Source organism: Herpailurus yagouaroundi, unplaced genomic scaffold (genome assembly GCF_014898765.1).
Source record: "Herpailurus yagouaroundi ecotype Mexico unplaced genomic scaffold, PumYag 28, whole genome shotgun sequence".
Taxonomy (NCBI): domain Eukaryota; kingdom Metazoa; phylum Chordata; class Mammalia; order Carnivora; family Felidae; genus Herpailurus; species Herpailurus yagouaroundi.
In genome coordinates, this window is record NW_024412376.1 from 33,632,896 (window position 1) to 33,646,102 (window position 13,207).

The window sequence follows — 13,207 nt, forward strand, 5'->3', positions numbered from 1 at the left end:
AATTCCACTTCTATTCCTGATGAGTTGAAAGTTTATCAGAAATGTGTACTAACTTAAATGACTTTATAGCATCTATTGAGATGGTCTTATAACTGTCTCTTTTTTTCTGCTAACATGGGGAATTATACTTATAAATTTTCAAATAGTAAAGCTAACGTATGCCTGAATCAACCTCATGAATGATGACATATTATCCTTTTTAAACGTGACCAGATTTAGTTTGCTAATATTAAGATTAAAATTTTTCGTCTTTGTTTATGGAAAGAATTTAACTATAACTTTTCTTTCTGGTGATGATTTTGTCCACTTTGTATGTCAAGGTTATATAACCGGCCTCCTAAAAAGTCCCAGTACACATTCTCTTTTGTTCTGTTCTCCAAAAGATGTCATGTAAGATGAGACTTTTTCTTTCTTATATATTAAGTGAAATTCATCACTGAAGCAAGTGATTCATTAATAGGAATAGGAATAGGTGGAATTCTTAATAGTAAGGTTTTCTATAACACCTTTACAGTTTTGATAGACATCTAAGATATGGAACAAATTGCATTTTCTATTTCTTTTTCTGTTGGTTTTGCCATATTTGTTACTATTTTTTTTTATTTTTTTAACGTTTATTTATTTTTGAGACAGAGAGATACAGAGCATGAACGGGGGAGGGTCAGAGAGAGAGGGAGACACAGAATCTGAAACAGGCTCCAGGCTCTGAGCGGTCAGCACAGAACCCAACGCGGGGCTCGAACTCATGGACCACGAGATCATGACCTGAGCCGAAGTCGGACGCTTCACTGACTGAGCCACCCAGGTGCCCCACTATTTTTAATTAATATACTTATTTCTTTCAAATTGGCAGATTTATTGGATATAATTTATTTATAACAAATCACTCAGGAAACTATTTCTTGGAAAGTAGTCACATCTTTTTATTCTTTCTATTCAAATTAGAAATTAAAATAACTGCACAAGAAAAATGAAATTGGGACAAGATGGCAAGGGGAGTGCGGGTTCATCATTATGCAAAAAAAGCCAAACTGACTTGCAACTTTATTTTTGTCTGGCAGAACAGACTGTGTGTGTGTGTGTTTCTTAAAAATTTGTAAAGAGTAAATCTGAGACCCAGGTTTCTCCTTATTGATTGTTCAAGCCCTCCAAATTGTGAGTGAACATGCACAAAACATCAAGGACAGACAGGATAGTTGAGAAAATGACATAAGAGGTTACTTTCAGAAAATGGAGATTGGGTAGATGGGTGGTAACATATTTAGGAAACCGGAGGAAGCTGCATCCTAACTTGTTTTGATGTGTTTCCATCTATTACAGTTTTCATTCTTGATGCACAAAATACCCTCTTTCTTTGTCCAGTAGGTTCCTCTTCCAGTCAGCTCCTGCTTCCTCTAGGCGTGACTCTACTAGCTCTGAAAGCTAGTTTGTTTTCTGGTATGTGAAGCTGGTTCAGATCCATCTTGTATATTTTCTGCTGCCAGTCTGAGACTGTTTCTTTGTGCAAGAAGTCTTAGTTCCTCTGAGTGGAAAAGAACTATTTAGAGATCATAATCTGGGCACTCAGTGTGATCATGCCTAGTGAGCTGTTCACTTTACCCCAAAGTAACCCTATCAGTACTGTTGGTCTGGTATGACCCATTTCAGGTTCATTCTCCTCCAAGTTGCTATTTGACTCTTCAATCATTCTTGTGTATTCTATGCATTTCTCTTGGTTGAGTAAATGCTTTCAAGAATATACATCCTTGCCCCCCTTGCCTCCGAGTTTAGAGATCTGACAACTGAATGATCTCATTGTCATGTTGTTTAGAAACTCTAAGGATTCAGTGTCCTGAAGTGTGACATATGAGAGCTTATGAACAGAATTTGGGAAAGAATTTAATGTGATGCTGTCACAGTCTAACATTCTTGGATAAGGGCAGAGTAGGGGAAGATTATTTTTAGCTGTCATGATGTTACTGTTGATGACAGGACGAGAGAGTCTGTGGCTATTTGTATTCTAACCATAATACTTAAAACTACTTCTTGATAAAGGTTTGCGTTCTTTTTTGTTTATGTTTTTATTTTTCATGAACTGTGAAGTCTAATTGTCAGACAACAGTTGTCCTATGGCTTGTAACTATATTCCCAAAATATGACAAAAAAAGGAGATTTGGAAGAAATAGCATACATAATGTATTCTTCAGGAATGTCTTTCTAATTATTTCAAGAGATAAAAATGATATCAGTGCTAAAAGAAAATAAAAAAAGAACACAGAACAAAAAGCTGTGAAATAATGCAATGTGTAGCATTCATACATGATTTCAGAGAAGCGATAAATTTGGATTGGAAACATATCGATTCACTTATTAATTCACATATTTACTCACGTCTTCTTCCATATATGTTGCAGTGATTTATATAAATGCATATAGTGTGAATATATTATGAATTACAATGCCCACAATTATCAAATGAACAGAGAAATTGTGTGAAGGGAAATTTGACAAGTATCAATCCTTTCAGAAATATGCACAACTGATGAATTAAGATTTTCACTTCCATTAATTTACATGAAGAACATGAACCTAAGGATTTGATAATGAAGATAGTTAACACAATGCTATTTGTCATGGTAGTAATGTGTTTACCACTGGATGCAGCATAACTGTTCAGCCATATGAAAATACTTCAAATAAATGATAAAACCTTCATATGATGTCATATTATAAAACCATTGAATATAATGTTTTCAAATAATGTTTAGTGACACAAAAATATAGAATATTAATTTAAAAGTATAATATACAATTATATTTTAGCACATTTCAAGCTTGTTAAAATAATCATCAACACAAAATTTGTGGAAGATTAATGTGAATAGATCCAAATATTTGAAGTGGTTATTTCGCATGTCTATTTACAGTTAATTTTAAATTAGTTTTATATTATTTTTTTCTATTTTTCAATGATTCCTACAAGAATTTCTTTTTGTAGGATGACTTTTCGTGATATAAAATTTTATTGCACCTTTACAATGTGATACATGCAATAATTAAGATATCTATCTATACATAGATAGATTAGATAGATAGATAGATAGATATACACACCCACATTAGGAAAAAGGAGAAATAGTGCAGAAAAATTCATTAATTAATCTACGTATCTACTTACAGTAGTAATTAGCATGCTTTCAAATATTTTACAGCTGCTAAAATAGACCAAACTCTGATTTGGGCTCAGAGTTCCTAATAATCAGATAAACACAGACACAAAAAAACTATTACATGATTGGCAGTATAAATAAGCCAAAAGCAAACCAGTTACTCAGAGGAAATGTGATTATCCTTGGTAATGGGACTTAAGAGAACTTCTATTGGACTTCATAAGAGGATACCGAGTTATATTGTCAAATGAAATAGACAGGAAGTCTTTGTTGAATGGGCAGCATTCCAACTAAACCTCTAGGTTTGAATATTTGAATAGGTAGAGAAGGCATTGAATAGACACATTCCAGACAGAGAAAACAAGAACAAAGTTGTAAAGTGATGAATGAGCTCAACACGTTTCAGGTCATTTAAGATGGAAAGAGTAGAGGGTTTATAATGGAGAGACGCTGATAAAGTATGACGTGCACATGTCAAACGTAAAACTCCTTGGGACAGACATGAAGATGGAGATAGGGAGGGGAAAAGGAGAGGAAGAGGCAGAGAGAAAGAAAAGCGCATTAAGATCCACTGGGGGGTGGACAATGCATCGGTATCTGAAAAAGAAAACATTGGTTACCTTTAGAAGAAGAAAAATACTCATATAAAGATTAATTTTGCGTATTTAGAGAGAAAACTTTATAACATCATAAAACAGCTACCGTTTATTGGTCTTTTAGGGAGTGATGGAAGTTTTGATTAACAAGTCTTTAATCATCACAACATTTTTAAGATAGGGATATTTATTCCCATTTTGAAGATATGGGCATTAAATGGTTGAGTCAGTGCCAAGATTGTACAATGGGAAAGTGGTAAAGATAAGGTTTGGTAGCTACTCTGCCTGTTTCCAATGTGTCTGTTCATTTCCATATATATATTGTGGTACCTAAAAATGAAGGCTCTGGGTTCAGACATATGAGTTTAAAAAATAGCCCATTGGCTGTTAGAACATCTTGGTATTTCCATTTCCTCCTTTTATAAATGAGTATGAGTATACATGAGTATGATAATAATGTAATACACCTTACAAGTTACTTTTGAAGATTAAATGATTTTTTTTTTATTTGTAACGTATCTAAAATAGTACCTGGCACATCTCATTTACCTCTCCTTGTATTTTTCTATCTCTTCTCACCTTGAGCCAAATATGGTAGAAAATAGGGAAAAATAATATTGTAATTTATTGCTCTGAAATAAAATATTTAATAAAAATCACTGTCACCTCCAATTCTGTCCGTCTTCCCATATTTTTAAAACCTAGTAGCAGTATCATCATTTTTCTGAGAATTTTCTTATGACTATCCTAACATCCACAACTTACAGGGGTTAGGTGTCCCACCTCATGCTACCATAGCTTGACAGGACTCATTTTATCTATTTATGTACCCCCGGAGTCTGCCAAGTTGTAGGTGCATAATAAACATGCCAATTATAAAGGAAGTGTTTAATTTCAGTCATTAGTCTTAAAAGAAAATTTCCTTAAACCTAGTATACCGTACTTGCTCAGAACTCAAGTGCCTAGACCATAAAATTCCCAGAAAGCACTTCAATATTTTATGTGTTTTATTTTATTTTTTTTAGAGAGAAAGATAGAAGGAGGGAGGGAGAGTGTATGAGCAGGGGAAAGGTGCAGACGGAGAGAGAATCTTAAGCAGACTCCATGCTCAGCACAGAGCCTGGGGTGGGGCTTGATCCCAGGGCCCTGGGATCATGACCTGAGCTGAAATCAAGTGTTGAATGCTTAACCGACTTAGCCACCCAGGCACTCCTCAAAATTCTATTTTAATAGTTACATACCTGATTTGATATGAGAATTAGAGACACTGTATTATTCCTGGAAGAACGTTTAGTACACAGACATTATGTAAAATTCTAATGACACATATGGAAATTATGCTTACCTGCCTTGAAATTAACTTTGGTTGACAAACTCCAGAATGTACTTTATCTTTACCGTCAATGGAAGTACTTTTATAACCCTGCTGCAATTACAATAGTGTTTATAGACTAATTAGCAGTGTGGACTGGTCATTTTATTGCTTTAAGCATGGAATTTATAACACAGACTAACTTAAGACTTAGACTAAGTTTGTAGTAAGGCTTTTCTGCAAGAAGAAAAATATTTTGTTTACTACAAATAACTTGTTTCCTTCTTTTCAAACTATAGTGTACTCATACATTTTCAGATTATCCTTCACCCGTTCAAGCATGAGTAATTCAAAAAGACTTTAAAATTAAATTTGCCTAAAGACTATACTCTCAGGAATCATTTCTATAGTTCGTAAAATCAAATTTGCCTATTCGGACTCACATTGCAATTCTTCATGCAGGAAAACAGCCTAGATTCAGAGCCCTATATGTGCTACTTAATTTCTGGGAAGGGGAAGTAAGACTTAAAAAAACTCCCCTCCTGCCTGTACATATTATGTTGCAGGTTTAATTGTCTGTCTTAATTGTGGTAGAAAGACACTGAGTACAAAAAAGGAAACCAAAGTTCTGACCTGACAGGCTGACTGCTTTGAAGTAATGAAATAAAATAACTGTTCAATGGAAACGTAAGAAGACCTATTATGTATTCGTATTGTTAGTAAGAAAGAAGTGATAGCTTAGTATTTAACCTTTCATCTTAAATTTCTAAATGCCTAAAAGCTAATTTCAACCAAAAGGTTAAGAGCTGTGTGCAGATTTAGGAAGCTGGAGTTAGGAATATAAGAAATAAGAAAAAAAATGTGTAAAATCTGAGTTTTGTAGCATACAATATATGCTTTTTGAATTTAGAAGTTTTAATTATTTTTCTTGCCATATGCCTGGATTTCACGGATAACATTTCAAAATTAAATACAGATATTACTTGAAATAATAGGCAGTCACATCATGACACACGATAAAACTTGAAAAGTAAAGAGAAAGAAATAACTTTGAAAACCGCAAAACAGAAACTATACCTTGACTGTAAGGGAAAAAAAAATTCAAGTGACAGTGTATTTTTCATCAGAAAACCATGGAAGCAAGAAAGAAGTGACACAATATTCTTCAAATGCTGAAACAAAGTAATTATCAGCCTTGAATCTTAGATCCAGCAAAAATATCCTTTAAGAATGAAAAGGAAATTAGACAGATGACGGGAAAATAAGAGAATTTGTTATTGGTAGGCCTCCCTTGAAAGAAAGGGAAAAAAAAGAAATTCTTTAAACAGAAAGAAAACAATAAAGAAAGCAATTTAATTTTTTTTAATGTTTATTTATTTTTGAGAGACAGAGAATGAGCAGGGGAGGGGCAGAGAAAGAAGAAGACACAGACTCCAAAGCAGGCTCCGGGCTCTGGGCTGTCAGCACAGAGCCAGACACGGGGATTGAACCCATGAACTGTGAGATCATGACCTGAGCTGAAGTCAGATGCTTAACTGACCGAGCCATTCAGGTGCCCCAATAAACAGAGCATTTTAAAACATAAAGAAGGAAGAAAGAATAAAGAAAACAGTGAATATAAAGACATTTTCTTTCAACTCTCGGGTATTTTGAATTATATTTGACAGAGCAGACAATGTAATGTTGTTTGCTACGGATATCAATATATGTAAAGGACATTTAAAATAATTATGTTATAAGCAATGGAAGACTAATGGACTTAAAAGGGGGTGAAATTTCTACACTTCACGTGAATTGGTAAGATGTGAACACCAGTAGATCTTTGTGGTGATGGAATAGTTCTTAATCTTGATTGAAGTGGTGGTTAGAAGAATCACACACTTGCTCGGAAAAACAAAGAATGCTGGTTTGAAAAGGCTTGTTTCTTAGCTACAAACTCTTAAGCCGTCATTCCATTCAGAATGATCCTTGATTTCAGATTTCCCAAAAGTTCAGATTCCATAAATGGATTTTATTTATGTTTTAATAGGTATTTACAAAATCATTATTCAACTACCCTTTAAACCCAGTAATATGTCAAAAAATTGATGGACAGGAAAAGTCTGAGTGCCATCTTTCAAATTATTTTGAAACGGATGCTCAAACACAAATGAATTAAGGAAAGACTCACCCACACACAGACAGGAATTAAACCAACAGGACTATGTTTTATTCTTTAAGGGAAAAAAAAATCTCTAGTTTTGAAATATTAGAAATAAAAGACCTGTTTGGTTTTGAAAACTTTTTACTTTGAAGTAATTCTAGATTCACAGGAATTTGCAAAGTATGTATAAGCAAGTCTCACGCCCCATAGCCTCTGCCAGTGGCAATATCTTACGTAACTATAGTATATTGTCACAACCAAGAAATTGACCATAATAGAACCTATAGAAGTTATTCAGATTTCAATAGTTATAAATGATCTCATGTGTGTGTTTGTGTGTGTGTAGCTCTATTCACTTTCATTATATGTGTAGCATTGTGTAACCACCTCCACGATAAAAGAAAAGGGTTGAATGAAGAATAGATGTGGCTTATATAAAGGGGTAAAAAGAGGGAGGATTATGGTGATAGGACAGTTGAGTGAATTGTTCTTTTACCATAAAATGTAGAATGTGTTTCTATTTAAAAACTTTAAAAGCTATTTAGAGTAAGGTTTACACTGTTGCCCCTAAGATGAAATTCTCCATGACTAAAATTAAAATAAGCAAGCAAGAAAATGGTGGTCTTCAAGGAATAATTTATTCAAATCACAGCCTACCATTCTCTTTTCAAATTGTCTTACCATTTAAATTAAAGTGTCTGGGGGAAAAAAGTATTTGACAACAAATAGAATTCAAATGACCTCTTGTGTTTGTTAACCCTATTAATTGCTTTAACATCCAAGTGCCTGCATTTACGGGCACAGAAAGTTCCTGTTATTTATTGCCATTTATTATGGAAGACATTTGTTCTTTGTGTTTTTCAGCTCTGTTATTCTTAAGAGCCAGGAACTCTGACAGCTGCTGCCAGCCCTGTGCAGTTTGTTTAAAACAATAGGGAAAATTGCCTAGCAACCTCACATCCAGCTTCTGGTACCCTCATGGAGATCACATTCCACACACATTCTGCTCATCTCCATAAGCTCACAGGGGAACACACACACACACACACACACACACACACACACACACACCTACAGTCAAAACTAGGCTGACTTTCACTTTTCTTAAAAACTGTGGCCCCGTTGGTCACAAGCTATGCATTTCTCCAGCATGCAGATCAAAGCTGTGTTGTCATTAACACTGAAGGGATCACATAGAGATTTACAGAAATGAATTAGTTCCTTCCTCTGTAGATTTCGTTGTTAAAGGTACACTTTGTAAGACCTCAGTGTTCAGCTTCCATTGCTAGAATGGAATAAACATGCTCTTCATACCTTACTAAAAATATAACATCTTTTAACTAGTAATATTGAGAAGGTTGAGGAAAATATTACTAGTAATATTGACAAGGTTGAGGAAAATATTTTGAGCCCTTTTCAGAGCATGGTAGAGAAATTAAACCACCATTGTTTGAATCTTGGTGATAGCCAGAATGTTAGGCGACTTCTACTGTATTTCCTTTTCCTATTCCCCTAGTTATTAAGTGATTATGATAGATGTTAAAAATATTATTGGGTTCTGTAAGAAGATCACTATAGCAAAGATTGATTGACAGGAAAGAGTTAGAAGGCTGGACTTCAACTCTGAAATTGTGTTTGCTTGTTTTCTTGTCCCTGTTTATATTGATTTGAACAATCACTCAACTTTTGTACACCAACATCCCTATCGGCAAAATAAGAGTTTACATTGAATGATCACTAACGTCCTTTCTCATCTAACATTCCCTAATTCCATAAACGGAATTGATCTTCTTTAAGACTGTTTTATACAGAAAATTAAGAAGGAGAAAATGGTTTTTGTGGATAGTTTTGTTTTATTTTGTTTTGTGTTCTTATTTAACTACGCCTTCAGGCCAAATATTACTATGAGGCCATATGTCCTGCAAAGCTGAAGTATTTGATTCTTTAAATTTTTTTTTTCAACGTTTATTTATTTTTGGGACAGAGAGAAACAGAGCATGAACGGGGGAGGGGCAGAGAGAGAGGGAGACACAGAATCGGAAACAGGCTCCAGGCTCCGAGCCATCAGCCCAGAGCCTGACGCGGGGCTCGAACTCACGGACCGCGAGATCGTGACCTGGCTGAAGTCGGATGCTTAACTGACTGCGCCACCCAGGCGCCCCTTTAAATTTTTTTTCAACGTTTATTTATTTTTTGAAGTATTTGATTCTTTACAGAAAAACTCTGTTGACCCCTACTGTAAGATACAAGAAACTTTATTTATTTATACTCGAAATTAGTCACCTCCACCAGACTGTGTATATCAATGAAAGAATAATTTTTTAAATATTAAATTATAGGATTCAAGGTTCTAGTTACTCTATTGTTTCAATATAGTAAACAATTAAAAAGAAATTAAGGACTGAATTTAACAGAAGAGGAGTGATATGTGTTTATCATTAATTTCTCAAAATTGGTTAACTATTATATTTACATTTTCTCATATATGTAAAGCTAAATGTTTAAAAAACTGGCTGGAAACATCAAAGTTACTATATTCGAAATGTAATATTTATTCAGAGGATGTAAGATGAAAATTTGGAGCCCCTTAAAAAAACACACAACACTAATCCTAAGGAAAATGTGAAACTCAAGGCCCTGGACTTCCTCGATATTATTGACATCAATAAAATTCACTGTCATTGTTGGGGCACCTGAGCAGCTCAGTCAGTTGGGCGTCTGACTTCAGCTCAGGTCATCATCTTGCAGTCTGTGAGTTCGAGCCCGGCGACGGGCTTTGTGCTGACAGCTCAGAGCCTGGAGCCTGCTTTGGATTCTGTGTCTCCCTCTCTCTCTGCCCCTCCCCTGCTCATGCTCTGTCTCTGTCTCAAAAATAAATAAAAACATTTGAAAAATTTTTTTAAATAAAATTCACTGTCATTGTTGTAAATTTATACATCCACAACAAAAGGCTTTACACAGTGCAATATACTTTGCATCCGCTCCACTATGATTAGATCAGCATTATTTCGATTCTCAATCATAGATTACTCACTCCGAAGTCATTAGCAGAATGTTTAAAATGGAAACAGAAAAATATTGAATCAATGGAGAAAGAAATGCTTACCTTTTTGTTTCTTCTTTGTTAAGCACTTCTACCCAACACCCTAAATAGCAAAGTGCAAGGAGATACAGTTCTAACTTGCAAGGAACTTCTTTGACACATAGGTAATATTTGTTTTTTAAGGTGTAATATAGGTTAATGGTTCATCTCCTGATATTCTAATAATCCTGTGATTTAATAGAGGGTCATCACTGAGTAACAGATACAACCCAGTTCCAATGCCATAGAATTAGAACATGGTATTTTAAGAGCACAGAAGAGTGGATTGCATCTATCTTTTTTTACCAAACAGAAGCTTTGCCAAGAACTCCTGGGCCATCCGGTTACTGTCCAAATGGCCTGCTGCCGTGAGAAGTGATGCTGGGATGCAAGGTCACAGTAAGAATTTCGTGAGATCCTGGTGCAAAGGGAGAAGAGTGATAAAAGAGGAATTCAAAGGGAGGAAAGGAAGGAAAAGAAAGACGAGGAACAGAAGGAACAGGATTACACTACACAAGTAGGGAGGAACTGAAGAAAGGTTACAATTTTTAGACACGGTCTCCACGCTCTTGATTAGAGTGGTGGGAGGAAATGGAGATGAGTCAACAGGAAAATTAAAGAAATTTGTAGATTTTGTGTGATGATATAAAGGCTCACTTATAGTTACCACCTGGTTTCAGGTATGGCTAGGCTTGTTTAATCAGCTCTAACCTTTTATTCTTTGTCCTTGTTTCTAGTCACATGTGCTGCTTCTCTGCCTCTCTGCTTTAAACTTTTGTAACTGTGAAGATCCCCAAATCTGATGCCCTTTTGTTGCCAAGGTTGGGTCAACCTAGTCTCTATGATGGTGAACTTTTATTAAACATTTTCCTTTTAGATCTTGTTCCCTCTCCTACCAATAACAGCCAAATTACCTGCAGACTGACGTCCTGAGTCTCATGCTCTTTTGCCTTTGAACATGCAACCTGTCCATGAATTTCTCTGATTTTGATTCTGCCCAATCACCCAGATTCTGCCATACTGCCTGCACGTGTTTTGCTTTTGCTGCCATCTACTGGGAAACCAACTACTTTATCTCAGATCCTTGCTGACAACTTGATTGAAACTATTCTGCTCACCAGACTTAACTTAATCACCTAGAAATAGACCGGTTCCCCCAGGACCTGATGTACCCAAGTTGGTAGGTCCGCTCCCATATCTAAGATGTCTAATGATGCTGCAAATACCTTGTGAAAAGAATACTAGAAATCATTGAAATGAAAACGGCAGCACAAATGAGAAGGTAAATTTGTTTTCACTCTCTGTGAATTTGACTTAAGGTATATTTTTCCATGTGTACATTCTACGTATCCCTAAAAACCTGCTTATCTGGTTACAGAAAGCTTGCTAACATGAGGCTGATATTGGTGAAAAGGCCAGTTTCTATACAGAGTCCATATAAAAGGAACCAGTTAACATTGGTGTTTCAAATGAAGACTTGATATTTAACTCTGGCACCACCATTAACAAGCAAAAAGTTACATAACTTCAAGTCTCAGTTCCTTATCTTTAATACTGTAATGATACTACCATCAACCTAATAAAATGTGTGAAGAATAAGAAAAGAATTCATGCAAAGTGCTTATCTCAGTGCCAGGTACTTAGAACTCCCTGATGTGTGGGATCATAGGTGTTGCCCTCCTGCACATATCAAAGATAGGGTCAAATTATGATACAGCAAAATGAAAACACTCCCTTCCTCTTTTTCTAAAACATAGTTTAGTCTATGGCATCATCGTTTTTATCTCTCTTCCTTTCCTAGAGGAATTCTTTGTCCTCACAGGATAATTCATATAGGTCATTGCCTAACTGGACACATGCCAAAGAAAGAAATAGAATCTAAAAGGAAAGTGAAAGGAACTCTAGGTTCTCTAATGCAGAGGGAATAGTCATGCATGTTTTTAACCACTCATATGCAATTTAAGGGAGCTTGCGTTTCAATGATTTAACTATACCTGCTGGTTTTGCTTTTAGGATTTAAAGAACTATGTTTAAATCAACAGGAGAGACATGGCTGATCGAGTTGAAAGAAGCCATTTTGTAAGAGAAGCTCATTAATGGACCCTTAACCCAATGACGTTTGTCAGCAATGTTGTTCTTTCTATTTCTTTGGCAAACATACTCCTAATGGTGGTCCATAAGTGGAGTCTATCTACAACTGAAAAAGAAATTCTTGCATGTTTAATTGGTTTCTGGTACTCTTGCCTGACCTATGCCCTCATAAAAGTTCCTATTGAACATTTGCCAATTTGGACCATGACCAACTCCATGTAAAGTTACAATCCCAAGGGGTGCCTGGGTGGCTCAGTCAGTTAAGCATCAGACTTTGGCTCAGGTCATAGTCTCCCTGTTTATGATCAGGGAGATAATCAAGCCCTGTGTCAGGCTCTGTGCGAACAGCTCAGAGCCTGGAGCCTGCTTCAGATTCTGTGTCTCCCTCTCTGTCTGCCCCTCCCTGGCTCACACTCAGTCTCTCTCTCTCCTTCAAAAATAAATAAACATTTTAAAAAAGTTTCAATCACAATATATTACTAAAATTGGTAAACAAAACTGGCAAGGTGGCAAGTCCTACTCTGATGGTTTGGATTCAGAATTTAGTGGCAATTTTTCTTCTGAATGTAAACAAGTTGGATAAAGTTTAAAGGCTGCAAGTTAAGAAAATATTTCCATGTTAAGTTTTGTTTTTACCTGGAAGCCTGAAATTTTCAAAACATATTCACCCAATTACTTTTAGAATTGTTGAAGAAACAATGGTGACAGTCTATATCCTTCCGGAAAAAATAAAAGAGTTAACAGAATTTATTAGTGTGCAGTAAGAAAAGGGAGAAAATCTTGATTACCAAGTCTTTCAAATCCCTCTATATTCCACTACATGCTTCAATTTCA